We start from the raw sequence: 12,877 nt of genomic DNA, 5'->3' as shown, positions 1-12,877 counted from the left end.
GCCATGTAGTTAGGCATCTTTAGGTTTAGGTATTTTCAACACCTAAAACCAGCAAAGGTACCATTAACTACCTCTACTCTCAACCTCTACTTGTTGTAAACATTCTTCTTGTAGCTGAACTGTTTTCACAGTTCCTCATTCAGTTTTCTGAGGTTTATTCCTAACCACATGTGTGTGTTTAATGCTCTGGAAAAATCCCCAAATGCTGATGCTGATCAGTGTCTTAATGTACCTCCCAGCTGTAGGTGCATCTTTGACTGAGCTGTCAGTGTTAGTATTTAGGAGAAAAAAAGGTCCACAGATGAAATCCAAAGGTCGAGTACATTTTATTTAAATAACCCAATATCATAAAGTTGCCTAAAGGGGCTTTACATGCTGTACAGCATACAACGCCCTGTACCTTTAGACCCTCTATTTGGAGGAGGGAAATGTATCCTCAAAATAACTTCAACAGGGAAAAGATGTGTACATACCTCAGGAAATGTCTCAGGAAAAACAAGTTCTTAAATATCTAAACACTCTGTGTTGGTTAGAAACCAGACAAGTGGGCAAATAGTATGGCGTCTTATGCAATGTAAGCCTAAACATTGTCAAATTACATCTATTGTATCCTGATAATTAATATCCATTTTACAAGGAAATTAGCGTCAGGCGTCATGCCAAAGGCATCAATTGCAGGATTTATTTGATTGATGCATATGATTTGGGTGAAAGTTACTCCAAACATGCTATTTCCTCAGTGTGCCTGAGAATGTTGTTTCAAGTTCAAATCAAGATGCCAAACTGTCGTTTTTTTATTAATATAAAATCAAGAGCGCCTTCAAACTTAACTGAAGTCAATGTATTTAAAATAATATATATATATATATATATATATATATATATATATATATATATATATGTATTCATATGATAAAATAAATCTAAATATATAAAAAATGCAATAAATAAATAGTAAATGGCCCCTTTTGAGAGATTTAGAGAATTGCATCCACAAGAAACCTGCTCTGCGGTCTAATAAGGTTAAACCTTTCAGCATTTACTCTAGCCACACAAATAAAATTAAGTGTGAGCAAAATATATCTATTATATATATATATATATTTTTTTTTTACAATAGACATTACATTTTTCGTTCTTCTACTAAATTAACCCTTTAGCAACCTACCCCGAGAGAAACCAGATGACCGATCTTATCTCCCTGATCTACCCTGTCACTTCAGATCTTCATTGACATAAACCACATCTCCCAGTCCCAGCACGGTGTCTTTTGCCAGCTGCCGAACATGCAGTATGGCCTCACTCTCAACTGTTTATTTTTCCAGAGGCATTATATTCCAGAGATTATACTGTGGGCTTCTTCTTGTAGATTAAAACAGCATGGAAATCACAAATCAACATGGGAAGTTTCATCTCCAGTAAAGAGGAAAAAGAAAATAGAAGGAGTGCAGTAATACTTTGGCCTTTCCAGGTCAGAACACATGATTGGAATACATCTGAGGAAACCTTTGATGATAATGAAGTTTGGCAGGCTGAACATAAAGGAATTTGCATTATGGCCTCAGATGCCATTAAACGTCATTAATGGAAGGGAGTATTTAATAGCTCCACTGCACTCCCTTGTTGTTGACAACAGACGCACTGTCCATCAAAACCTGAACATTAATGTTGTCTTACTTTCTGTACATTAGTTTTAGAAATGCGTAATAATAAAACAATCTTCAGTGCTAACAATCTGAGTTTTGTATGAATGTTGTATGTATCCGTGCTTTTTCCTGTACATCACATTTGACCTGACTGATAACTTTGTTATGTGACTAGAGGAGTGATTATGTTGGTTTAGAACGGTCTTTGCCTCTCAGTGACTCTGTCTGGCTTCTTGATTTGTTCGGATGAGTCACTTTCCACACACACTGAGCTGTGACATTCTCACCTTCAGAAAAAGAAGAAGAAAAGGAAAATTATGTTTTCCAAGTTTGTGGATCCGATATTAAATTCTGATGATTTACTCTTGGCACTGTGTTGACTACAAAAACAGCCCTTCGTACATGATGGTACGGTGATTTTAAATGGTGAAATCAAATTGTGGTAAGAGATATAGTATGTGAAGCTGACCACAGATAATCATACATGTGGCTCAGACATTCCTAATTGCTGAGCAATTTTAAAATATTATTTTCAAATAGGATACATGAGACTTATACTGCTTTAATAAATGTATGTGTCCTAAAAGGTTTTTTTGTAATAGTACACAGAAAATGCAGAAATGTAGCTGCTATGTCTTAAAAATAATAGCTGGGTGAACATTTACCATTCCTGTCTCATAGGACTGACAGTTAATTTGCAGATGAAGATGTATTTTCACTGGCAACATTTAGTTCCACAGCAGGAGGTAATGTGGCACTCATACAGCAAAAGTAAAAGGGAGGTGTTTAATACTGATGGCTTGGTTTGTATCCCAGTGCGTCCTGTAAGTTAGTCAGAGTTTGTTTTTCCCAGATATTTAACCAAAACCACAATCATTTTCCTAACCTCAAAGCTAGGGTTCTTCAAAAACATTTGTGTTGTATTTGTTAAACTTCTCTTCACATCCTGACAGCAGTCAATGAAACTAATGTTCTGACAACCAAAACAATTAGAAAAATCAGATATATGTCACGGGACTATAATAGGCCCGTCTGATCATTTCAATGGGGCCGAATAAAATGATTGGACAGCTTACCTGCCTGTCTACCTACCTGCCTCTTGACCACGGTGCACTCTGCCCTTGCACTCATTGCATGTCACCAGAGTCTTATAAGCTGCTAGCTTGACAGCTATGAGAACTAACAATAGCCATGTTTGTTTTCATCGTGATATGTTTAAGATCGTAACAATAATTTGTGAGTGAGTGGCAGTGTTGTCAGCGTTGTCGACTTGGTGATTTCCTTGACAGATTTAGCAAATTTTGGAACGAGCGCTGCTAGTTACTTTCAGTGGGAAAGAGTTAGCCCCACTGGGCTAGGTTCTTTGTTTAGATATGTTTTCAAACCCAGTCCACTCTTGCTAGTTTCTCAAGATTACTAACCCTGGCTTTAAAGGTATGAAATACTCACTGCCTTTGGGCTTGAGAAGTTGGTCTGAAAGGTTTGTAAATTGACCAATGGTGAAGGACGACAACTTGGATTGACTGCAATTACAATGGATTTGAATGGCAACCCAGGGTCACTGCAAAATGATAATAATCCACTTTTCCGCTGTTAATCTTTATATTCAATATATTTCAAACAAATGGATCATTTATCCGCATCAAACTGGTTACATATAATTATGTAGAAATAGCCAATATTCTCACTGACAGTCTTGTTTGCTTATGTAGGTCATATAGAGGCATCGGTATGAAATTGATACTGTATCATAAGCAGTTTAAAGATATAGTTTAAGCAGTGGTGGACCGTCTCATCTAGGTCAGATTGTACTTGATGCGGATAATGCATGTGTAAAAACATTGTGTAACACAACCTCAGATCTTATCTCTGAAGTACTGTATCACTTACCTAGTGGGTGGTAAAAAAGAAATTTGTAAAATAACCCTTACCCCATTGGGAAACCACTAGAGGCTCTTTTATTGATGAACGCAAAGAAACATTTTTCAATAAGGATATTTCGTCATAATAAATATGTTTTCCCGGTGTTTATCTTAAAAAATTAACTCTAAATCTGAGCGTGATAGTTTGTTATATAATTTCTCTCCATTCTCCACTGTGCATCATAAAATTCCATGGGAATTCATTTGGTTCCCACTTGTTAACAGAGTTGTTGTCTTCTTCCATATGTTCTGATTTCAGCCCACTAATGGCAGACACACGCAAGCTGTCTTCCAGTGAGAACATGTGAGGATGAACAGCTCCTTCACTGAGCCAGGATTCTCACTATGAATGATTCCCTGAACACTCTGCACGACAGGTGGAAACAGTTGGACTTCATCAAGTGTGTTTATGTTATGTGGATTCTGAATGTTTTGGTTGCCAGGGATTTACTGTTTCTGTGTTTGTTTCTATGAATCAGTGAGTAAGTTATGTGATGGTTTGTTTTTGAAAATGGTTGGAACAACAAAACGTGTATGTGTTTACATATTTGACCATTTGGAAATTATGTGGTTTTAATTTTGGAGCACAAAAAAGAGAAAAAAACAACAACTAGTGTTTCTCATATCAGTCAACCCTCTGGGTAGACAAAATGTTAGAAACGCCTCTCAGTATAATTCAACAGCACCATTACAGCTTCCAAAATAACAATAACATGGAATCAACACTTCTTTAACAAAAACTGACCATTATATCCTTCATTCATTTAGGTTTTATTGCAGTGCTGTTGTATAGATGACATGTGTTGTAGTTATAAGGTGTACCTTATAAATTGAGAATACAATGCTGTATCATTAGACAACATCTCAACAACTTGAACTGCTGGGAGACCCTGCTGCTCTGTTGTAAACAGAGTTAATGGGTTTTCTCATGGTTGGTATCGACTCATCGAATATTAACCGTTCCATTGAGTAATTGCGTGCCCATTCACTCCCTCCCACCTTCTCAGCTGATGGGACTTGGGCTATTGCTGTGCTTTCCTGACAGCAAGCCAAGGTTCCCAGCCGAGCAGATGATGAGAAACAAAATCCTTTCCAGATGTTCCTACCAGTGGCCCTAATTTATCGGCAGAGGAGTCCCAAAAATAAGCACTGATTTCCTGTCATTCTACAGCAGCAGCCCTTGTCCGTGGTGTCGCCAATTAGGGGTGAAAATATATCGGTATACATTTGAGTATGTGCATGTTTGTGGCCTCACTCACTCCCCCCCCCCCTCCTCATAAATTGAAATAGCACTACCTTGTCAATGCTAGGCGCTTAAATGTATGCTACCACAATGTTTACATAATGAAGAAGAGAACGAAGAAAGCACATCTGACCGTCAGATCGGACTGAAAGGAATATTGTGTTAGACTCAGTCAAGAAGCATAATACATCTCATAGACAAGTAAACCTTAGATTCTGTGGCGATACAACTATCTTTGCTTGTTTTGCAACATTTCCTTCCTTTTCCTACCTCACTCATGTTGGCCACCACACCTCTGTCAGGAAAGTGTGCAAACTGTTTTCTCGTAATGAAAAAGATCATGTTGCTCTCTACCCAAATCACTGGAGAGGAATCCAGTTGATCAAAAACAGTTTTCCACTCAAGACATGACTTGTTCCCACAAAACACAGAATGTTATTTTGAAAGACTATTGGCAAGGATGACTAAAATGCTAAGTACAAGCCGCGTTGGTCTGCTACACTCCCATGTAAAATCAACAGTCCACTCACGATTCGCATGTCTGTCGAAAAGTGTGAAGTGTGAAGTGTAAGCAGCTTTTCACACTTCTGTTGGACAGAACATCTGCAGAGACTTGGCTGCATGGTGGATGTTATTCAGGGGGTTGCTTTAGGGAGTTATTGGCACGTTGAATGTGTGTGGTAGTGATGTTGGTGGCATATCGTGATTACATTGTCCCTTCAGTCCCAGCTGCACTGCAATGTCGATGGTCTTTGGCATATTGATTAGTTACAAATGTTCTTTGCCCAAGGCAGGCCCTGCATAATGAAAATGGTCACACCACTAGGTCTATTTAGTAGCTGCTTTGGAGCTTTTTATTATGTCACGTCATCTTCATTTGCAGATCTAGCATCTGCAGTCATGGAATTGTAGACGCTCATCTTGTCCATGTTGACTTAATACAAGTTGAAGCTGGGCAAGCTCCATCTGCAGATGAAGATGATGTGACACAATAGAAAGCTCCAGAACAGCTGCTAAATCAACCTTGTGATGAGATTCTTTCACAACTATTTTTTTAAAAAGGCCCTCGCTTTGGAAAAAACAAAACGGGCAGGAGTGGAAGAAACCACAATACATGTAGTGTGTACAGGTAGGATAACCAATTATATTGTCATTGGCAGAACTAATTGAACAATAGGTTGAGGTTGCATGAGCAAGGCCAATAGGGACCCAAAGCAAATGTTTGCCCCGGTGCCTCCAAGCTGGTTAACCTGGCAAAGTCTGCAAAGTGATTCAAACAAAATGACGCATTGTCAAATGTTTTAAAATGCGTGTGCAAGAAAACAGACTCCTGCTTCAGATCAGGATGTTCCAGAAAGGAATTGTGTGTCTCCTAATTCTGCAGGCGACACCTCGTAGGACCCGTCAGCTGCTACTGGTTCTCATCATCGCTCGTTGGACGGCCTCCCGAAGCCCGATGCGCCGCACATGTTGTAACACCATCAGTTATTTCTGTGTGACACCATATCAGCTTTGCCAGCAAGACCTTTATTCAACCCCCAACCTTTCACTGCATTAGTGTTACTCAATTCCACTGTTACCGTGCGTGATTTCACAAATTGGTTAACTATTAGTCACAGGGTTTCATCTCATCGAAAGCTATCAAAAACAAAACAAAGACTGCTCCTTTTGACACCATGTGTATCGCACTTTCTGTGGTGGCTGTCAGACAGAAACAAACAAGAACGACATCTGTGAATATTGTAAATATCCATGACTAATGGAAGCTGTTTGTGTCAAAATAGACCACAACTGGTTCTTTGGGCTAGTGTGTCTTCAAAACAAAGCATGTTAATCATCTTTACACCGATTATTAAAGACGGAGTATTTATGATAACATGTCATGGACAGTGACAAAGCAAAGACGTTCTTCCAAACTAAATACAGAATGACACATGTTCTCTTGGCTTTTATCTCGTTAACTCTTCTTGCTGTTGGAGCAGCTTACACTTTAATATATCACTTCTCTATTTAAGCAACAGTGACCACAACAGATTTTACACTAAATGTCTTGCAAGATTACCTGGTAAATCTCATGATTTTTCCAGATTTGTACAGGTTATTGTCTTCTAACCCATTTAACGGTTTTACATCTCAAACATCATATCCAATTACGTCTTTTAGCTTTGAAACATAGCTTTCCAAATATTTATTTAAATGTTTTAAAAATAAACTTAAGTTCTTAAATTCATCAGTAAGCTCCTTATTTCATACGTGCAGTTTTGCACATAATATCCTGGAAAGTTGTGGCCACATTTCACATTCATTATTAGACATTTGCATACACAGGGGCTTATTTTTGTTACAGAAATGTTTTTTTTTTTGCATTGATAACAATTAGTGAGGTTGCGGTGATCATTTATTTGTTCAGAAAATGAACCGTGCAGTGTTGACTTATCTTGGGAATGCAGTTAGCCTGCTCAAATGAAAGAAAAGCACCGCTGCATGAAGAGATAACTCTGCCGACACCTGCTTCAGTGATCAAAGCGTGTTTGAACTTGAATGACATCCAACCCCAGCTTCTTTTAAATTAACCACTATAGAGGGGAAATATTAGCTTTGAAAAGACTATGATGAGGGAGTAGAGCCAGTAAACAAGCATGTAGGTGTTGTTCTCTTCCCATGTTTGCTTTAGTTATATAGCAAATAAGAATTCCCCTCACTACCTGCTGCATGCTTCAATTATGTACTGTATGTCCTAATTGCAGTGTGATATATATATATTTTTTTCCTTCTCAATTTTCCTAAAACCCTGACTGAACTTTGGAGTTGCTCGTCAAAAGCGTTGCCAGAACTATTGAAGATATATAGATATGTTTTGGATCATGAATGAACATAAGAGCATCAGCTACCACATGGGACAGGATGGCCTCGGTAGAGTGCAGGGAGGGCCAACAATCTCCCAAACGTTGCCCTGATGCTGGAAACACAAAAAAAGGGTCTGTGGGTTATACAAATCCATGAATGCACACAGCAGATTTTGTGTGCTTATTACTCAATGCTGAAGTCATTGGATCATTAAAAAATATTACAGGCAGCCTGGTTAAGGCACTATAGGAAAGGGCATTAACTCTCATTAGCTTTTCCTGTTTGGATCCTCTATGCCCAACACATGTAATGCAATATAGTCAGAGATAGACAAACAAGTAATTAAGTAATTTCACATCCTCCTGTTCTTTGTGAATATTAAAAATAGACAACTAGATAATAGTCCACTTGAAGAAAATGAAGTACATGCATTTGTTTGCTCCTGCTGAAAAGCTTAAATGGCTTTATTGTTGGGTGTTTGTTGAATTACAGTCCAGAATGAAGCACTTCAAGTTGAAGCACTGAGAGAAGTTAAAGTGGTTGAAGTGTTGTAGAAGTCAAATATCCCTGAAGCGAAGCGATGAAACACCGTGACAGTTGTTGAAGTGTAAAGACTAAAATCAGTTGAAGTGAGATATTTGTATGAAGTCTTGATATATTTGTTATCACACCTCTGGTTTAGCCATGATTAGATGTGTTTCTTTTCAAAGAGGGGTATCATCAAATAAGACCTCGTTTTATTCAGCTTGCCTAACGCCTGTGTTGGGCTGTACACCTGGGAGCCGATTGCAATAATCCAACAAGCTTCTTCTGGTGCCAAAGACAAAATTAGCTCTAAAAAGAGCTGTTTTAGAATGTCCCATAAACCTTTTCATAAACACAGTGTGACTCGCAGATGAATCTTTGCCCTGTATTTCACCAGATGTTGTATACATGAGTATTCATAGTATATCCTTCCATGCATTCTTGGGGTCAGAGGGGAGCAATAGAAGACAATTTGTGGAAGTGGACATTTCTACATGCACTTCCCTAAAGCTTGCCCCATCCTGAGCTAAAAGTGTAGCGCCCCTCACTCCAAAGCCACTTGAGTTGTTTTAATTAACCGCACCGCAAAGTGCCTTTCAACATGAATGACATCAGCTGTACCAGATGAAAAACAGCAAATGGTCCATGTAAGGGACATCATTGACTTCCTGCTTTAAATCTAACTTCCTCAGAGCAAAGCCAACTCCATGGGAATATTGTGCCCCCCTGTTCAGTTCACTCATATACCATGAAGGAAATGTTAGGCATGGAGTAGCGTAGTCGCTGGCTAAACATAAAGATCATGTGACACATGAAAATGAATTATTGTTCAAAGGAAAACTTGAGAATCAGTGTCTCTATGAAGGAGAGAAATCTGACTGCATTTCAAGCAAGATGATGTAAGATTAAAGTATATTGAATATGTTTTTGTGCTGCGTACTAAATCCAAGTTTTTATATTCTAGATGCATTCATTGATAATCAGCGGGCAGGCCAAAACAATCTCCAAGCCTCCATTTCCTGTATTGCCTCACCGTTCACTGTGAACACTGTGAATCTTTCTGAAAAGGTTGCTGATCCCGAATTCATATATGAATGTTGTTTGCCTCATATATCCACTATTAACACTGAGACCTTTCACAGCTCTTGTAAAGGGACCATTCGTGGACTGTCAGTCAATGTGATGAGGTGTTGATCAGCTGCGTGTGAGAGAGAGAGAGCGGAGTCTTGTGAGGCAGCGCTCGGGTCCATCAGTCTGGCAGTGTTTTGACAGGAAAACGTGTGTGTGTGTGTGTGTGTGTGTGTGTTTGTGTGTGTGTTCACATGACGTGACCTGCATTGAATTAGTGATGAAGCTGTTTCTGTATAAACACTATCAAATGAAATAGCTTAAGTTGTTTTATTTTTTTTGGCCGCTTTGAACAAGCATGCATATGAAGAAATATAATTGAGATTGACAACTCCTGAAATGTTTACCTTTTTTGGGGATATTTTTTAAGGTATCCGTGCAGGATGAATCCTACTGACTCTGGTGATGCCCTGACTTTTCCTCAAGCCCCACCACGAAGTGGGGCTTGACACTTTCATTTATTTATGAAATGTCTCAACAACAAGCAGACAGATTGCTATGAAATTGGGTACAGATAACCATGGTGATTGTGATCCCCTTTACCTTTAATCTCTAGTGCCTTCAGTGAGATATCTTGCAAAACGCCCACACAGTCGTGGTTCAGAGGATGACTACCAATGACTTTGGTGATCTCCTCATTTTTTATCGAGCGCCATCATCCGTTCAAAATTCCCTTTAGTCCAATACTTTAGTTCACGAACAAATACCTGTAAATATTCCCATATATCTTTTATCTGTACTTTTTGGGGGTTTTGTGCTCAAATGTTAGCATGCTCACATGCTAAATTAAGGTGGTGTACAAGGTAAACATACCTGCGAACATGTGCCATTATAGAATGATGACGATGATAAGATGACCACATAAAACATATTACAGATAAACTGGAACCATGGTTATGCTACAGCACATACAGAATGTTGAATAACCTAATATGACTGCACTAATTAAGATGTTTTATGTCTGTTAAGTACAGGATGAGAATGTTAATTAAACTAAAGCATCCTGAAGAGACGAGAGACATGCAAGGAAGATAGACGAGATATTCCTCGGGCTGATGGAGACTAATGAGGGCCATCTCTTCTGCGCAAACTCATATTGTAGCGTGACATATTGAACACTCACTATATCGCTCATCTCCTTTATCCCTCTGGGTATTAGAAAGTATTACAAGACGTTTGTATGGAGGGTGTGAAGCATTTTTTTTGTGTGTTTTTCATAATTCATGTGTGATACTTGTCTTTTTAATAGTGGATCTTGATAGTATCACCATCATTTTCTTTTTTTAAGCTTGAATTCAATCAGCCCTTCAACTTGAAGCAGGATCAGATTTTAGATTTGTACATTCAAATCACTCACCTTCAGCGAAGGTAGACCAGACACAGAAGGACTGGATGGCTTTGAAACAAGTCCTCTTCGATTTGAGAACACAGTTAGTGATTGAGGCCGAGGAGCTGGGAGGAGTGAAAGTGGTTAATGCCTCTGCAGTGAACGATTCAGTTTGAGGAGGGCAGGCAAGAGACCCAGAGATGTGACAATGATGTGCATCTGTGTATGTGTGAGTGTGTGTCCCATCAACAATGATGACACAGAGCACAACACCACAGGAGAATAAGTATGGTCTTCGTTCTCATCACAACTCCACCTGCCATGTGAGGCGTGTAATTGGTCCGAGCAGAGCAAGGGACAAACTGAGCAAGAGTGTGACATTAACAAAGCCCACTCTCTGTACACTCTGTCCCCTGTCTTAGCAACGAATCGTGGGGTCTTAGAAAATCCAGCTCAGTATTGCATCAAAACCTTTTCTTTGCAGAAGCATGGCGGGGTCAAACCAGGGTAATTGCTTGCAAACAAACCTCACAGACTGAGAGGGAGACATGTTTTGAGTTTACATTGTCAAAAGTATTCATTTATTTAGTACTATTTTCACTAAAAGTGACAAATAGCGTTTTCATAATTTTTCAATGATAAATGCCTTACCATCTCCAAGTGTGGCTGGTAAATTTGAAGAATTTAAAACTCTCTAAATCTCCTGGAAGTGTGAACCACAATATACCTTTCCTGAGACAACGTAATATTGCTTTACAACACCAATAAATACATTTAATTTCCAACATTGCTGTATTTGGCTGCAGCACAAAGCTCATTTGAGCAGCTGTGCTCAGGTGCCAATTTAATTATCTGTATCACATTGCACTGTACCATTTTATTCAATTACAATTCTAATTAAGGTATGTGCCACCTTCACTAAGCCAGTCAGGGGTGGGCTTTTTTTTCCATTCTGCTGTAGTTAGACCCTTGGATGAAATTCTCAACCTGTACATGTCACATTGCTATCTTGCTGTCTATTCATCCTGTCAGGGCTGTAATTGTGTTCAATTTTAAATATCTCACTTTCTATGTACAGTGCAGTGGCATGATTCTCGCATTCTTTGGTATCCACAGTGCTTGCAGACTCAAATCAGAATTATCTCCCTGCACAATGTAAATATCATGACAGCAAACGTGTAATGAAGATCCAAAAATATTCTTCTATTCACTTGGAAATGAAAACAGGTCTTATTGGATTGTTTTTGATTGAGAAAACCTCTCAAATCACAGTTTAGAAAGCAGAACATTCACTGACAGAGACATGAGACTGTGAATCCCTGTCATGGATCTCAAATATGAACACTATACACATCTATGATGAAGCTTTGAACAGTTGTTAAAAGCAATAAGGCAATTCAGCTGGCTTAAATTGACCTCTGTTGCACAACACTTTAAACAGAAGGGAGCATTTTATTTTCATCAAGCAAACTAAATATGTCTCTGCTAACCTTTACTTTGAAGCTTATGTGTGCTGTTTGCATTAAATGAATGACAAGCAAAACAAACACTGTCATTTTAATGTTTCTGCAATCATTTTGTTGTTTTTTGTTTTCGCTATGGAAAGACACTGAAAGTATGCAACAGTTGTTATTGGCGGTAAAGCCTAAATTTCATGGCAATAGAAAAATGTTAGATGCCTCCTTGCTTCCACATGGTGATTAAATAGAAGCAGATATTAAGAATAAGGGAGGCCACATGTTGTGAGCAATAACACATACCTTCTGTGTCAGACTGGTTTTAATTTGGTTTAATAGAAAGTTTTAGGACATAGACTGATGTTGTGTTGGATTGCATTATAAAGGTATTTCTGTTCATCTGTCACCAGAATGACTTTGCAATAGGACGGCAGACCTGACAGCAATTCAACATTATGAGCCTTGGAAAGACAATTATTATCGCTAGAATATTGCATTTTATTTCTATATTTTACTGTTGGATCTGAGCATCTTATTCCAGCCAAAATCATGACTTTTTCTGCGTATTCAGAGAAAAGTATTTGTCTGTCTGTCTGTTTAAATGAGCACATCCCCTGGATTCCTATTTTTGATTTAATATTCTAAATTATTATATTGGGTTGACAAAGAGAAGTGTATGAAACTAGGCTCTTTTGAAACCGCAAGGGTCCAAAAACATTTTAATTTCAAGACAAATGTCGCCATCAAGTGGTGAACGTTTGCCATTACACCAACAAGCCTTC

This window comes from Pholis gunnellus (genome assembly GCF_910591455.1).
Source record: "Pholis gunnellus genome assembly, chromosome: 7".
NCBI lineage: Eukaryota > Metazoa > Chordata > Actinopteri > Perciformes > Pholidae > Pholis > Pholis gunnellus.
Note: the sequence above shows the minus strand (reverse complement) of the source record.